Source organism: Schistocerca nitens, chromosome 1, assembly GCF_023898315.1.
Source record: "Schistocerca nitens isolate TAMUIC-IGC-003100 chromosome 1, iqSchNite1.1, whole genome shotgun sequence".
NCBI lineage: Eukaryota > Metazoa > Arthropoda > Insecta > Orthoptera > Acrididae > Schistocerca > Schistocerca nitens.
In genome coordinates this window covers 598,478,371-598,496,785 of record NC_064614.1, presented here as the reverse complement: position 1 = coordinate 598,496,785, position 18,415 = coordinate 598,478,371, and the positions used below count along the sequence as shown (strand labels likewise).

The 18,415-nt window shown below is 43.3% G+C and overlaps 1 protein-coding gene across 2 annotated transcripts in view; it reads right to left on the bottom strand.

Annotated features, from left to right (window-relative positions):
• The window catches only part of LOC126256239 (uncharacterized), a 186,145-nt gene that overhangs the window by 37,348 nt on the left and 130,382 nt on the right, over positions 1-18,415 (bottom strand). The window lies entirely within an intron of this gene.

Sequence of the window (18,415 nt, the reverse complement as noted above, 5' to 3'; positions counted from 1 at the left end):
TTTTTCTTTAAATTGAATTACATGCTGGAAGAGTTATTTATATAAATTTAATGTTACGACTGACTCATTGTGAAGATCCGTTCGTTGTACACTAAACAGATATAAACACACTCATTTTATCCCTATTGCAGCTCTGCGTCAGCGAAAACTGTTATAGTAATGCACAAGTAACAGAGAAGCTTCTGCCAAAAGACATTTGTAATAACACTGCTATCAAAAGAAATATATAGGCCCTACTAGAAGGTCTATTCAAGACTTGAAACAGCCTTTTAAATCGAATAAGAGGATCTTGCTGGCCCATGGGAGTACCTTGACATCACGCAGACAGTTCATTGAGACATATGCCATGTGTGAATAGCAATGCCCTATTGAAAAACAGCAACACAATACTGTCACATGAGAGGTTACATACTGTAGAGGCAACTTCTGACACCGAATGTAACAGCAACACCAAATGTAGCGGGAAGAAGTAGAAGGCACCATATTAAGACTCGTCTGAGCTTTCCTAGTGATTTATTGTTTCCAACTACAGTACCGCGTCTCCCTCGTTCTGCATCATCGGGTCCTGCAATGCTGAGGACACCACATCGCTGACTGCGAAACGGCTAGGCGTGGAATGGCTGCCTCAGTGACCCATGCACACAATGCTGTGTATTGGCCTTGTACGGCCACGACGTCAGGATGTGCCGGTAGCCAACTCGGGGGTCTTTGCCTCTGCTGCCTCAGTGCCGCACGCTGCAAGGTAACCCGCAGCGCAGTCCCTTGCCGGCATGGCTAAGAACATGGCGACAATGAGCGCCCGCAATTCAGCAGCTGAATCTGCGACCTTCGCTTTGGATATCTCTGGTGCGTGTTGGGAGCCAAGACGACTGCCCGCGGTAGCGAGTTGTGGAGTGGCCCGTCGCTGGCTGGCTACGGACACCGCATCGGCCTCAGAGGGTCAAACCAGTGACCTGCCGTGGACTGGAATGCTGGCGCCCCATCTGCTGCTGCGTGTAGCCTGTGGTGTGACATGCCCCACCGTCCAGGAGAGCTGCCACACTTGAATGCTTTGTTAGTGAACCGACACCTATTTATATGCGGCTGTGCACCTCTGTTTTGCTATTAAACGCGCCGCTCTGCATCACATACTCATAACACTTAGGTTGGCCAGTGGACCCCTTCTGCCTGTGACTTGCGCCATGCAAGCCGCTGCCTTTTCTGTTTCTGGCAGTGCTACACCCCTGTGGCCTCTATTTTACTTCACAATTGCTGGTGAGCGTAACTCACTGTAAACAGGCCCGCATCTGGCTGTAACTTGTGCGCTCAGAAATATTGTATCAAAACTGACTTTTCCTATCCCAAACGGTAGTGCCACTACATTATTCCCCCCTTCAGAAAGACCCGGCCCCTGGGTCGACCTTCAACTAACTCTTAACTTGTTTGGGTTGGCACCTATGACATACTTCCTTACTTTTAGAAAACTTACATGTGGTCTAGTGCCCCTTAAAACACATGACATGAAACCAAACGTAAAAATTCCTTTCTGGGCGACCACTGCTTGATCAACCCCTTACCTACTCGTCTCACGTCCTCGGTAAGCAATCCACTGGGACTTGGACTATGCTTGGTTCCCTCTTGGAATTGGCTCTCAGACTGATCAGAATAAAAACGACACATAAAAAAGTTAAGGCTGCGAAGGCACCTGGCACAGAGGTGCTCAAACAGATCATTATTAGTCTTGGCCTTTCCCTACACTGAGCGACATGTTGCACAAGCTGTTCGGCTGATATGCGCCCCTCTTGCTCTAAAATGAACCGGTTTACAGATCTCAACAGACCTGGCTCCATAGTTTGATTTAACAAGGTCAGATTCTGCCTTGGCAAAAACTCTAAAGTGGCTTCTGGTCAGTACAGCTGTGGCTGCGTAACATTCAATTGCATGACTCCTGAAATTGACGCTGGCAGGTTGGTCCTATTATGTTACATGCCGCTCTGCTGATTAAAATTCTGATCCCCTCGAGCTCTATACGTTTCGCTTCTGCAAATACTCCCTGCTCAAAACAACTTGCTACTACTATCAAATTTTCGTAGGTGGAGAAGATCCAATGCATCCTGACCTGTTGCAAGCTCAATTTTGGCTCCATGATGTCCCTTGGACAGTCTATTTCTTCCCTCCTTGCTAAAAATAACTGCACCTTTCACATGTCCGGATTGGTGCTTATCGCCCTGGCTGGACATACCATTACCTTCCCTCAATGGGAGCTTCATAATTCCTCCCTTGTCATCTTGGCCTACCAGCTGTTAACTGCTGAGGTCAGCAATACCTCCTCAGTTTTTTACTTCTACCAACTTGCTCAATGCTCCCTTTTTCAGTGACCTGAGGACAGGGATCACCATCACCCTTCCTTCCTCTTCAAAAAGACTGTTGTCCCTAGCAGGCTCACAATACTCGAAAACACACACACCATATGAAAATACAATGCCTAATTAATCTATGCAAACCCAATGATACATAAAAAGAAAACAAAAAACTACAAATACTACTTTCTCGATCGCAAAGTATACAGTATGTCATGGTGTACACTATCTACCTGGTTTTCTCTGCACTGAACACTCTTCACTCTCTCTTTCTTGCTCTTCCCTTCCTGCGAAATGCCTGAAATCACATTGGGACAACCCTTAAATGGCTGCAACCACCCAATGTGTACTATCGTTGTTCTAGTTGGCAGCTGAAGCTTAACATTAACGGGGGATGTGGTTTCAACTAATTGGTATGGCCCTTGATACCTCATGAGGAACTTCTTCGATTTTCCTTTTGGCGGATAGGAGCTGGACAGCATTACCCATTGCCCCATTCTAAACTGCAGTAAACTTCCTTTCCGCTTCAATGCATCTTCCTGCCTTTCCGAAGCCTTCGTATTCGCCTTTTGCACCTATTTCCAAACATTCCGAATTGTTCTCACTAATTGACGTACAGATTCACTGGTCTTTCCTTTCTGTAGCCTCACCAAATCAAACGGTGATGGCATTTTTCACCCGTACACTATCTCAGATGGAGACAAACCAGTATTTGTATGGATTTTTGCATTATATGCGCATACAATATGCTTCAAATACTCATCTCACTGTTGGTGATGAGAATCCACATAAAAACTCAACATCTTCCCGAAATTCCTGTGTACCCCTTCTGTCCTTCCGTTCACCTGTGGATGCAATGCACTCATCCTCAACTTCTTTACATTCAACAATTTACAAAGTTCCTTAATTAAATCCAACATGAAGTTGGTCCCTTGGTCAGTAATTATTGTCTCTGGTACACCAAACTTCATAATCCAGTTGTTTACTAACGCCTGTGCGACCACTGCTGCCTGTTGATTTGGCATAGCCACCATCTCCACATACTTTGAAAAATGGTCTATTATTGTCAGAGCGAATCTGTTCCCCAATGGTGTTTGCCTGAAAGGTCCTAAGACATCAACCCCCAACACAGAGAATGGACATTTCCCTTCCAGCAATGACATGTCGCTTCCAGCAATTGTTGTAGCTGAATCTGTTTCTGACTCAAACCTGCTCTCTGCGCACATGGTATACAATTCTTAGCATATTGATCCACATCTCCACCAATACCTCTCTGCCACTCTCCTATTCGTTGCTCTACATCCGCCATGACCAGATAACATGTGATCATGTGCTTCCTTTAAAACATCATCTCAGTTTCGCTGACACTACTATGGCCCTAACTTCATTTCCCTGCACAGAAGACTGACGTGCATCTTAAATTGTGATTGTATCCGATACAATTTACAATTGTTGTCCGCGCCCTGTAATTCTTGCTGTACTGCTAGGTCATAACCTATGACTTCTACTTTTACCACCTTCCTACTTAGTGCATCCACATTACTGTGCTTCTTCCCAGGCTTGTGCACCACCCCGTAGTCGAATTCACTAAGCCTCACAGCCCACCTAGTGAGTCTAGTGGATAGATCCTTCAACCCCAACAACCACTTCAACGCAGCATGATCTGTCACTTCCTGAAATCTTCTCCCATATAAATAACATTTAAAATATGTGATTCCATAGATTATGCTAAGCATCTCCATCTCTGTTGATGAGTAATTCCTCTCTGCTGCATTCAACTGCCTAGACGCGTAAGCTACAGGATGTCCTTTCCCATCAATTTGCTGACTAAGAACACACCCTAATGCTTGATTCGATGCATCGCTTGCTAAAATAAATTCCTTTTCAAAATCTGGAAACACAAGAACCGGAATTGATGTTAACACTTCTTTCAATTTGTCAAATGCTTTCTGACACTCTTCTGTCCACTCAAATTTCACACCATTCCGTAACAATCATGTCAATGGCTGTGCTAAATCTGCAAAACCCTTTACGAACTTTCAATAGAAATTGCAAATTCCGATGAATGATTGCACTCCCTTAACTGTTTTCAGTTCTCGAAAATCCCTTACAGCCTGTACCAACTGTCTGTTCGCACTCCGTCCTTACTGAAAATATGACCCAAATATTTTACTTCTTCTAATGCAAAATGACACTTCTCCAGGCTCAACGTCAAATGAGCTGCTCTTAACCTCATAAACACTTCCCTTAAGTGCTGTATATGTTGCTCCATACTACTTGAAAACACTATAATGTCATCCAAATAGACAAGACACTGCCATGGTTTCAAACCCCTCAAGACACTGTCTAGCAAACTCTGAAACATTGCCGGACCATTTTTCAAACCGAATGGCATTCTAATGTGCTGGTAATGGCCCCGGGAGTAGAGAACGCAATTTTTGGACGATCCCCTGGAGCCACCTCTAACTGATGATAACCACTTGTCAAATCCATTGTAGAAAAGTACTGGCACTGTCCTAAGTGATCCAAAGCCTCCAATATGTTTGGAATGGGGTATGCGCCCATTACTGTCTTATTATTGAGGTATCGGTAGTCACAACAGAACCTGTATTTCTTAGTTCCATCCATAGATATTTTAAGCACAACAACAATGTCCACTCCACAGCAACTATTACTGTGCTCTATAATGCCATCCACAAGCTGTTGATCAATGAAATCCTCCACAATCAGCTGCAAATACATCAGTATTCTGTATGGTTTACATTAAACAGGTGCTTTATTCCCTGTTGGTATCCTATGTTGAACTAATGGAGTTGTTGGCAACGGCCTTTGTGGAAAAAACAAATCCTGAAATTCCCACAATAATTCTTCCATATGCTCTCTTTCTCCTCCTTTCAAATGCTTAATTTTGTCACGCAATGCAGTTCTATCAGCAGTTAGTGGTTGATCGCTTCGCCTACCTCTCGAACACCAGTCTTTGTCATCTGGCACATGCAAATTTGCTACTTAATCTCCTTTTCTCAAATTCACGTCTACAGCACTAAAATTATCCACATTCATGGGAACTACTCACCTGTCGTCCCCTTCCTGTATGCGTACAATACTATGTTTCACAAAACAGCCCAATGGACCCAAAACTTCATTATCCTCCAATGGTTCAATAACACATGCTGTACCCACCGGTAGATTAGATTCCACACTTACCCAAAGTGACTTCCCGGTGCCACCAGACACACACTCATGCGAATTAAGCCTTAATGCTAATGTACGCAGTTCAATTGGTTTGTTCATTAAGTTGAACGCCCCTTGCGACAGCTCTGCACCGACAACAGTTTCCCCTAGCTGAAATAACATTCCACCAAGTTCCACAGTTTGTTGTCGAAGGTCAATTTTGGTATGATGTTGATGCAAGAAATCTACTCCTAGGATAATGTTGTAGCCCTCGTTTACCAATGGTACTACCACCACGCATGCATCAAATCAGACTTTCCCTATGGGAAAGTCAACTGTCACTGACCCCAAAGGTGTGACCTCCTTATCCCCCACTCCACACAACCTATAACATGGTGGGTCTTAACTTCCTCCATCCTATTAAACTCCTAGTAGCTACTGACACTTGCACCCCTGAGTCCAACAAAATCTTAAACGTTTTAGTTCCTATGGATCCTAACACTGAACATTCCACCTCTGCATACATATTTGAAGCATTGAAATTAAACGGGAGCTCCCTTAGGTGGGTCTACATCTACATCTACGGTGTACATCTGACGGTGTGTGGCGGAGGGTACCTTGAGTACCTCTATCGGTTCTCCCTTCTATTCCAGTCTCTTACTGTTCGTGGAAAGAAGGATTGTCAGTATGCCTCTGTTTGGGCTCTAATCTCTCTGATTTTATCGTCAGGTCTCTTTGCGAGATATACGTAGGAGGGAGCAATATACTGCTTGACTCCTCGGTGAAGGTATGTTCTCGAAGCTTCAACAAAAGCCCGTACCGAGCTACTGAGCGTCTCTCCTGCAGAGTCTTCCACTGGAGTTTATCTATCATCTCCGTAACGCTTTTGCGATTACTAAATGATCCTGTAACGAAGCGCGCTGCTCTCCATTGGATCTTCTCTCTCTCTTCTATCAACCCTATCTGGTACGGATCCCACACTGCGGAGCAGTATTCAAGCAGTGGGCGAACAAGCGTACTGTAACCTACTTCCTTTGTTTTCGGATTGCATTTCCTTAGGATTTTTCCAACGAATCTCAGTCTGGCATCTGCTTTACCGACGATCAACTTTATATGATCATTCCATTTTAAATCACTCCTAATGCGTACTCCCAGATAATTTATGGAATTAACTGCTTCCAGTTACTGACCTGCTATATTGTAGCTAAATGATAAGGGCTCTTTCTTTCTATGTATTCGCAGCATATTACACTTGTCTACATTGAGATTCAATTGCCATTCCCTGCACCATGTGTCAATTCGCTGCAGATCCTCCTGCATTTCAGTACAATTTTCCATTGTTACAACCTCTTGATATACCACAGCATCATCCGCAAAAAGCCTCAGTGAACTTCCGATGTCATCCACAAGGTCATTTATGTATATTGTGAATAGCAGCAGTCCTATGACACTCCCCTGTGGCACACCTGAAATCACTCTTACTTCGGAAGACTTCTCTCCATTGAGAATGACATGCTGCGTTCTGTTATCTAGGAACTCTTCAACCCAATCACACAATTGGTCTGACAGTCCATATGCTCTTACTTTGATCATTAAACGACTGTGGGGAACTGTATCGAACGCCTTGCAGAAGTCAAGAAACACGGCATCTACCTGGGAACCTTTTGGCCCTCTGAGTCTCGTGGAGGAATAGCGCGAGCTGGGTTTCACACGATCGTCTTTTTCGAAACCCATGCTGATTCCTACAGAGTAGATTCCTAGTCTCCAGGAAAGTCATTATACTCGACCATAATACGTGTTCCAAAATTCTACAACTGGTTGACGTTAGAGATATAGGTCTATAGTTCTGCACATGTGTTCGGCGTCTCTTCTTGAAAACGGAGATGACCTGTGCCTTTTTCCAATCCTCTGGAACGCTACGCTCTTCTAGAGACCTACGGTACACCGCTGCAAGAAGGGGGGGCCCCCTCTGCTATTTAAGATTGCCCACCTCTACTGACTCCACGTCTCCATCCTCCACACTGCTGATTTCCACCCCTTCCTCTATTCATCGGTGACTGGGTACATTGCCTCTGCACATATCTTGTATGACCACACTTTTTTTATCCCCACTGTAAACTCTGTTTGTCTATCACGTACCCCTGTTGCCACGTCTATTTCCTCACATTGGATTGCCAGCTGAATGGCCGAATACAAATCTTTCGGAGTCATTTCGTGCACTTTTCACAATATATACACCGGTAAACCCCTCAAAAATACATCAAGTGCCCTTTGCTTGGTCTCCTGCGACAGAACACCATTCGTAAATATATTCATTAACTTCTCTTATTCTGTCCGCAAATTTCTCTACCGTCTCCCCCTGTCTCTTCGTCATTGTACTCAACGTCTCCCTAAAGTACCGAGCGCTATGCTGCTTCTTGTACCTCTGTAAAAGCCCCTCCTTCAACTGCTTACACTGTCCTGCCTTCCTTAAGGCTTCAGAACACCTTACATATGTCTTCGCTTCACCCGTTAATCTAATCTTGGCCACATGTAACAACTGTTCATCCGACCAACCATTCATCACAGCTGAAGTTTCCAAGTTCTCCACAAAGAAATGCACATCCTCAGATGCCTTGTCAGTAAAAGGAATAATCAAACTTGCGGCAGCTGGATCAATCTCCTGCTGCGGCATCCTAGGCAACAACGACTGATCCGATGTGGTTTCCCACTCACTTCTAGATGTTAATTCACTCCTCAACTGCATACTGTCCACTGTCAACAGTGCTAATTTTTCCAACAAAATCCGTACTGCTTCTGGTTCTGACACACCTCCCATTCCTGACTCTGCCATTCTGTTGCTTTCGTTCCCCGTTAATCCCAAAACAAAACAATTAAGCACAAAAATAACCCAACTCCCTACACCTCAGAATCATACTCAAACCATAAATAAGTCTCACTGCCCCAAATACACTAACACTTACTTGCAAACAAAAAATACTATGCCCACACAAAATATCTACAATGGCCTGCCATGAGCCATAATCAAAAACACAAAAAAGAAGGAAACGTCCAACACTCAAAAGAAAACTGGTCAAAACTCACCACATCTTGTGACTGTAATGCAGGCAGTGGGCTCAAACATCGTACTGTACAGACAACATCCACTATTCTGACACCAAATGTAGTGGCAATTTCTAACACCAAATGTAACAGCAACACCAAATGTAGCGGGAAGAGGTAGATGGCACTGTATTAAGACTCGTCCGAGTTTTCAAAGTGATTCATTGTTTCCACCCACAGTGCCGCGTCCCCCACAGTCAGCATCACCAAGTCCCGCAATGCTGAAGACACCACTACGCTGACAGCAAAACGGCTTGGTGTGGAATGGTTGCCTCAGCGACCCATGCACACACTGCTGTGTGTCAGCCTTGTACGGCTCCAACGTCAGGATGCGCCGGTAGCTGACTCAGTGGCCTTCGCCTCTGCCACTTCAGCATCGCCCGCTGCAAGGCGACCCGCGGCGCACTCCCTCGCCGGCGTGGCTAAGGACACGGTGACAATGAGCGCCCGCAATCCAGCAGCTGAATCTGCGGCCCTCACCCTGCATGTGTCTGGTGCATGTTGGGGGCCAAGACATCTGCCTGCGGTAGCGAGCAGTGGAGTGGCCCACCGCTGGCTGGCTACGGACCCCGTGTCAGCCTCAGAGGGTCGAACCAGTGACCCGCCGTGGACTGGAACGCTGGCGTCCCATCTGCTGCTGTGTGTAGCCGGTGGTGTGTCATGACTGCCGTCCAGGAGAGCTGCCGCACTTGAATCCCCTGCTGCGTTGGCCTCAGGGTCGAACCAGTGACCCGCCGTGGGCTGGAATGCTGGCGCCCCATCTGCTGCTGCGTGTAGCCAGTGGTGTGACACGTCCCACCATCCAGGAGAGCTGCCACACTTGAATGCTTTGTTAGTGAACCAGCACCTATTTATTTGCGGCTGTGCACCTCTGTTTTGCTAATAAATGCGCCGCTTCATGTCACGTACTCATAACACTCAGGTTGGCCAGTGGGCCCCTTCTGCTTCTGACTTGCACCATGCAAACCGCTGCGTGTATTTTTCCGGCAGTTCTACGCCCCTGTGGCCTCTATTTTACTTTGCAACTGCTGGTGAGTGTAACTCACTGTAAATAGGCCTGCGCCTGGCTGTAAATTGCACACTCATAAATATTGCACCAAAACTGACTTTTCCTATCCCAAACGGTAGTGCCGCTACAATACACATAGGATGTCCACAACATACTATTGTGCCATCAGAGTTCCCTCAATCACTACCAGCTGTGACCTGAAGTACACCTCGTGGCTCCCCACAGCATGATGCCATGAGTAACACCACTGAGCCTCTCCAAAACATTGGAAAACTGAAATCTCTCCCCAAGAAACCAACATACTTGCCGACGATGGTCATCCAGGATAGTGCAGAACTGTTACTCATCACTGGACTCAATGTGATGCCGTTCATCAGCAGCCCACACTTTCCAGTCACTCAACCAATCCAAAAGCTGCCAATTGTGTAGGGGCATTAATAGTAGCCAAAGCATGGGATGTTGATAATTCCCTAAACTAGTTGCTGCTGGTCTCTAACCAACATAGTGGGATTACACAGAATGTTGCTTTGAGTCCATCATATGTTCTCAGATGACAGATGCAGTATGTGAAGGGGTTATGAAGTGCTTGATGATGATGGTGTTTGGTTTATGGGGCGCTCAACTACAAGGTTATCAGCACCCGTACAAAGTCCCAATTTTTACACAGTTCATTTTCTTTTCACAATCCAATATAGTCACTCTCACAAAGGATGATGATGATGATGATGAAATGAAGAGAAAAAGACAAACATTCAGTCACTGGGCAGAGAAAATCCCCAACCCAGCTGGGAATCGAACCTGGGACCCCGTGATCGAGATGAAGTGCTTGACACACAATACCGAGATCTTCTCTTGTGGTGGTCAGATTTGGCTGACGATAATGTTGATGGCAAGTACCCCTGCTCTTTTCCCGGGCAGTCCAACATTGGGCCACTGTCACATCAGAATGCCCCACAGAACAAGACGTTCACGATTCGACAAGCTGGCCCAAATGGAGATTCACAATGAAGTCCCTTTCAAACTCTGTCAGGTGCAGATAGTGCTGCCTCACATGAGCATGAGTCATCTCCATGTCCATAACATATGACACTGTTTTCACACCTTGCTTACCCTACCTGTTAGCAACACTAAACATGAGCAACATTAATGCACTCTAGTGACCATTCTACACTTCACAGAGAATTCCACTTCTAATCATTTACATACCTGCCAAGGGGGTGTGTGTGTGTACAAAGTTACATTGCCATCCAACCAAGTCTTCTGGGTGCTTCACTTTTTTTTGTCAGGAGTGTACTTTGGCAGTGGTCCATACATCATGATAAACTGCATGGGCACAATTGTGCAACAGATGCCCAGAGAAATCTGTCAAACAATTTGCCTTAGAAAATTGTTGAGCCATAGTGGTGGCAGAAATCACAGTTAATAATGTTGCTATAATCATGCACATGCATCTGTAGTTTTTTTGTGCAATACTATTAGAGTTGATTAAGCTGTCTTTATCAAATGAATGCTTTCTAGACTTCACTGTGAATGGATTACTGGCAGCAAGAACTTTGAAGATTATAACTCGCAGCACCTGACAAAGTCATTAAAATATTGCACTGAAAAATACAACCTTCAGCAAGGATACATATCCTGCAATAGATCTGTCAATCACACTGGGAATCCCACTGTTACTATACACAGAATATAGCAAGGTTTGTGATCTGTCAGCTCGCATCTGATCAGAAGTATATATGAAGCTTGATTTTTAAAAAGCCTCTAAATTAATATCAAGCCAAATACGATGTTTGGCTGCAACAAAGTGGTACATGAAATGTGGGGCATTTAAAAACAGGTGTCACATATTCCTACAGGAGGTAGTAGCAGTCAGAAGCCAATTTTATTGAGATACGGGCCTTTTTACTAGTGACAAATAAGGTGTAGTATTTGGTGGTGTAGGCTGTCTAACTGTTGCAGTTCACTGTAATGAATAACCAGTACTAGTGGAAATAGCACCTTGTCACCCCAACACTTCATGGGCAACGGACTGATAGAGAAGGTACAGTTGCATGACCTCATTCATCAGACCTGATCCATTGGGCTTCTGGCTATGAGGACATTTAAAGGCATTGATGTATACCCAACATATTGACAATGTACATTCTTTGATATAAAATCAGACCAGTGGTTGGCCACTGCAGTCTAGGTCTGCACCAATCGCAACATGGGAAAGTAACATGGCCATCCTGATAATTATCTCAAGTCCCAAACTGGCAACACTGTATGGAGGAGGTCTTGTATTCCTTTTGAGGTATTTTGTGACAATGAAGCCTGTGATCTAGCAGTAAACTTCACGTCATTTGAATGCAATGTCTCGCAATCAAAACCAATCACTGCTACAATTTTACAGTGCCTTTCGTCTGAACGCTGAAGTCTTGTGCATAATGGTAGCACAGCGACAATGTATCACACTTTCTGACACACTGGTAATAATAGTTCTGTTCACTAACATTTTCGTGGCAGACATCTAGGCAGCCAGCCTATGAATACAGCATGTGTCACAGCTCTCTAGGATTCATTTGCTAGACAACTGGCAGGAGCAGCAGCAGCAGCGGCGGCCCTGTGCTCCTTTGGCCTTTGTTGAAAGCATCAGCAATTAATCATCATTTTGGACAGTATAAAATGCTATCCTGTTATTGAGTGATGTTAAACAGAAAATGAGTACAATTTGCATCTCATGCTCAATAGCAATGGAGGCACAGTAATATCCAAGAGATGAGTATGGCTCAAAATTAATCTTATAATTGGTGAAACAATTAAAATACCTCAGTAGATTGTTTAATGCTATTATTAATGCTTTATATTTTGTTTCTTTTCCTTTTTGAGGCGAATATTCATGCCTTTTTTTCGTCAGGAATTCATACTTGTTCCTCATTCCACACTGAATTAGTGTGTTGTTTGATTTCTTACGGTAAATGTATGCAATAAACTATGTGAATACCTTGCAGTGCATGCTCTATAAGTGACACAGCACGCTCCACATTTTTTGGCCCACGTTTAGGTTCATGGAAAACTTAACACTGATCAAAAGTGATATTTAAGGTATTCAACTGGATTCAAACCAACAGAATTGCCAATTTTTGAAGATGCCCAGAGTGATAGGAAGTAGCTAATGCTGGTGTCAGCAAATGTATATAGGGATGCCTAATTGTTATTACAAAGATTTAGCACAGAAGAATTATATTCACTTCAAAACTACTCCCCTGACATACACGTCCTAAGTGACGTACAAAACTCAAATTCATATTGTTGGTGGTCGAATCGCAGCTCTTCAGAGACATCTGTACAGTGAAAACGCTTTGTAATCACGAAGCAGATAACTGTAACCATTAAAAAAAAGTTTACTGAGTCAAGCCTGTGAGAAAACTTAACGTGTAAAAGTTTTCTTCAGATTTTGAAACAGAATTTCTTTTAGCAATTGCAGCTCCATTAAGTAAATTGGAAAATAAAAACATAGAGTGCACTGGTCTGTACCGGGATTGAAACTGACAATTCACACTGCCCTTGCATTGCGAGACATCTGCGGAATCACTCAACTAATGAGACACTGCGGGGAGCATGTTTCCCTCTCATTGTAATATTGGTCACTAAGCATCATAATGCAATGTTAAAAATAAGAACGGCTGTTACTTGTGCAAAGTATGGCATTTCTGCAATCCTAAAATTAAATTCTCTGTCTCAGTGTCTCATCTTACATGATAATTATGTAGCACAAGTCGTCAAACTGGAGAGGGAATGCCATGCGAATTTAGCAGAACAATTCAGGGCCACATGAGGATGCAAATGCACTACCACAAGGTTGTCAAATATTTGCAATGGTATTGCCAATTCTTAGCTGCATTAGGGGCAACTATGTAGCAAAATGCTTGATATGCTGCTCTTACACACGCTCTCAGAGAGGAGACACGAGAGCATTTGGTTTTTATACAGAGTTATCTCCTGATTGTTTCTAATGTCACCTTTCAGGTTCTCTATCTTCAAGCCTCTCAATTACATATAATATAGAAATCATCGTTTTTGAAGCTTTCGGGGTGGAATGGGGCAGTTAAAGACAGTGTTATATAGTTTGAGCACAGGGATAGCAAAATTAGTGATACTTATTTCTCCTCATGCAACATACAGCATGTGAAATATTGAGATAAATAACTTTTTAGACATGATTACAATTTCACCAAAATACAAACAAATCTACATTTACATCTACATCCATACTCCGCAAGCCACCTGATGGTGTGTGGTGGAGCGTACTTTGAGTACTTACTTTAGTAGCCTGCAATGAAAACTTATTTCAGTGGAATAAAAAGTAATTGTATATTAACCTTGCCCCACACATCATGAAACAGTAAGATATCAAACACTCTGCACCTCAAAATTGGCTGTGTTTATGTGTTCTCTTGTTCCACATACAAATAGACTTTCATGACTACCACAAGACCTGAGAAGTATTACGGTGGAGATAGAAGAAAGAAGAAACGTAGTCAACTAATTATTCAATGCCCCACCAGTAATCAATTCATTTGAGGATTCAGAAGAGAAGAATCAGAAAATTATGTTGGTTAACACACGAACTAAACTGTAAATGGGGGTGATGTTGAATTCTGTGCCTTCACTTTTTTTTGTGTGTGTTGTTGCTGTCTATTCTTAAAGCAGTCCACAATGCCTGCTCCCATGAGGTAATGGTTCGAGGTTGCCAGAAGGCTTACAAACTGTATTCAAAATCGACTGTCACAAGTGAATCACACACTCAATTATCCAGAATTTCCATGTTACTTTACACAGCTGGGTGAATAAAGGAAAGAAGAAAACCTAATTTATCCACTGGCATAACTCATCCAAACAGCAACAGAACAAAATTATCTAAATTACGTCTTCCATTTACAGTTTAAATAATATAATCAGAAGCTGAGCCATTGGTAAACCATGGTTGTAGTAATAAATTATTAGCTATTCTGTAGCAGTGCCCTTGCACTCCATGCATATTCAGTTGTTGCGTAATATTCTGAGACATCAATTTATCTGTTGTCATGGCGTTAAATCAACAGAAATTGTTGGACAGCATTGCCTGTGTTGTCTTTTCATATTGGGCTTTTCCTACTGTCCGGGAAATGAGACACAGAGAAAAATGTGTATATTTTGTGTGGTGAAACATCCAGGATTCCATTTTTCCAAGACACACTGGTCATGTGTATTGATACCAAATAAGATCTTGCTAGTGAACAAATAACAATAATAATAGTAACAATGACAAAACAATATTGAATGAAGTTTATTGGATTACAGAAGGTTGTCAATTAAAAATAAAAATAGGCTTATGTTCAGTTGACGCAGCACAAAGGTTTTTTCAGCATTTTATTGCTGAGTTCTGTTATGGCTATTTGTAGAGGGGGTGGGGGAGAGGGGGTGGGGGAGGGGGTGGGGGAGGGGGGGTGGGGGAGAGGGGGTGGGGGAGAAGGGGTGGGGGAGAGGGGGTGGGGGAGAGGGGGTGGGGGGAAGGGGTGGGGGAGAGGAGGTGGGGAGAGGGGGTGGGGGAGAGGGGGTGGGGTGGGGGAGACTGATGCGATAAATATAGGTAGTCAAACGATACCCTTGCACAAATCACAAGACAAGACTGGAATCATGGATCGAACATGACACTACTTAATTTTGTTATTTGCCGTTCCTCTGGCGGTTGTTAATGCAGACAGAGCACAACATGACATGCAGCACATCAAATCTAGTGCACATTCAGCTATGCGGTGTGGTCACTAAAAAGAGCAGAAATCCGAATAATATTCAATGAGTGTAATTACCATTTCTGTGACTCTGATTGTAAGTAATACTCAGCTAGTAATATAGTTTCTCTCTACTGACAACAACCTACACCATTTAATAACAACATTCAGGCTGCAAATACTTTCATAAAAATCTTCCTAACATTCAAATTTATGTTTCATGTTAGCATGTTTATCTTTTCAGAAAATCTGTTCACGCTTTTGCTAGTCTGTATTTTATATCTATGTTACTTTTTCTGCAATAAGGTATTTTGCTGCCTACATAGCGAAACTCCCTCTGTGTAGTCTCACTTAATTTGAGTACAATTTACTGCACTTCAATTTATGTCTATACATCACTTCACTCAGCAAGCTTTGCCAATAAATGTGAACAGCATTGTTAAACAAACTTTTCAATTTGCAGTCTACTTCAAACCAAACGAAAAAAATAAAAAATAAATAAATAATAGGAGCAGCAGATTTACCAACTTGAATGTGGGTAGGGTCAAAGCAGTGCCCTGAATTTGATACATTTTCCTCCCAGTTTACTACCTGGTTGCTCATAAAGGCATCGTTAGAACAAAAATATCAGCACTTTCATACAGGAATTATTATTCAGGTGTAATCATTAAAGTACCTTGCTACATTCCTATTTTGCTGCAAAAGCTGTATTTTATCACTTCCTTTTGCTGCTGTTTTAATTGCAGTGCTAAGTGTCACAAGTAAGTGGTGAATCTTAACACTCCATGAGATTTGTCTCCTGGCAACCTCACTTGACTGCTTTGTGAATATAAAGTTACATCACCAACAAAACAGGAGAAAGTGCCTGACCAGATTCGAAGCAACTGTCAATGGTATAACACATACGACAAAAAAATTGTGGAAGCAATGGACGAGCTTGTTAGTACAGGGTGTGGAATGTAAAACTGCCCCTTAAAGTCATCACATGAATTAACATAACTGACACTCCTCTTCTCTCAAGTTTGAATAAAACTCCTCCAGGATTACCAGATACATGTCATTGTTCACTGTCGTCTCAAAGAATATGGACCCCACAACATATGTGATGGAAATGGCACACCAAACACTAATCTTCTCATCATGCAGGGTACCTGGTGGATAATGTGTTGATTTTATATCGACCAGTACCAGTTTTTTGGGAATTTATGTATGCAGACAGGTGCAGCCAACCTCGTCACTCATGATGAGTCATAGTGGGTCCAAGACACCACTGACATCATTTCTTGACAGCCATGAACAGGAATGCACCCTCCTCTGCAGGTCAGGCTCCTTCAGTTCTTGTACAACACTTATCTGGTACGCTTTTAACTTCAGTCCCCTTGAAACACGTATGCAACTTCTCTCACTTGCATGAATCTGTTGACTCAGTCTCCTGGTTGGCTTACAAGGACTTCTTGCCATTATCTTCTATACCTGCCTCTTTACTTCAGATGTGCAGATGGGTGGTGGTATCTTTCTGGGAGCATTTCGAATGTCATATTTCTGATATTCTATCTGTATATGACACAAGGCTGGACATAGACACAATCTGTTTGTGCTCAACAGTGGATAGTATAGTATGTTTCTTGACAATTTGGAAAAGATTTTTTGCATACATCTTTAGTTTTGCTAAAATAAGCTTCCGAAAAAAGTCGAACAGTATAAGTATGCAACTCATTTGTATTTTTCAATTGCGTAATCTGCTTTCAGTTTCAAGCCATTCCTTATATCGGCATCTGGTAGTGTAGCTCCACTGAAGGCTGGGTGGAGCAGGCTGTGGATAGCAGTGTGGACATTATGAGCTGCCCGTGGAGTAGTTCATATTGCTACTGCAGATGAGACTTGGCAATACTGCTGACGATTTTTTGGTGTGTGTGTGTGTGTGGTGTGTGTGTGTGTGTGTGTGTGTGTGTGTGTGTTAGATCCTATGGGTGCTCAACGGTGAGGTCCTCAGTGCCATTACACTCATTAAAACAGACAAATGTGGAGGGAAGTTGCTATACACGAAATTAAAACACAGAGAAAACAAACCACAGAAGAGCTAAAAGAAAAGCCCAGGGAAATGTGACTGGCTGACCACTTACAAAAAACTTGGATGAGTCCGTCACCCTGTGAACACATCAAAACCACCTCCCTAAAATCTTTGGAAAAATGTTGGACAACTCACAAAACTTTAAAACTGGAACCACATTCGTTTGAACGTTTCTTAAAATAGAGTGCAGATCTGTCGGCAAATCTGCCGCTGCTCGCAGTTCAGAAAATAAAACGCAGTCCAATAAAATGTGGTGCACAGTGATCTGGACACCACAAGTACCACACATTGGAGGGCACTCTCGCCCGAGTAAAGAGCCACCCATCACAGGGCCTCGGCCTATCCAAAGACGAGTAAGAAGGACCTCGTCCCATCGAAGTGGTTGAAAGGAGGTACGCCAGGGCAAGTTGTGGGCTTTACTACATGGAGTTGGTCACGTACATCCACTTGTCTTCCCATCAACGCATGACTTTTCACCTAAACAGCGAGGTTATAGCATGCACAGGGATGGCATACTGAAATAACTGAGGATCACAACATGCTTCCTTGGATGCTAGAACTGCCCTTTCATTCCCTGCAATACACATGTGCCATCGCACCAAGCAGAACGACACCTCCTTCCCCAGTCATTGTAGCTGGAGGAGGGCATCCTGGGTTCCTTTATGAGCTGGATACAAGTGTTCGAGAGAGTGAAGGGCACTCAGAGAATTGGAACAGACAATAAATTTAGCACTTTAAGAACATCTCATCTGCTCCAATGCCTGCAAGATTGCATATAATTCTGTGTTGAAGACAGGAAATTCTTAAGGTAGTTGGACCTTGAGGACACGGTCTGGGAAAACAACAGAACAACCAATGGAGTCTACCAGCTTAGACCACCTGTAAAGATAGCTATACAGTTGTGGTGCTCATATTAAATGTCAGAAAATGTTGCATTAAAAACAGAAGCAGGAGTGCAATCTCTCACATA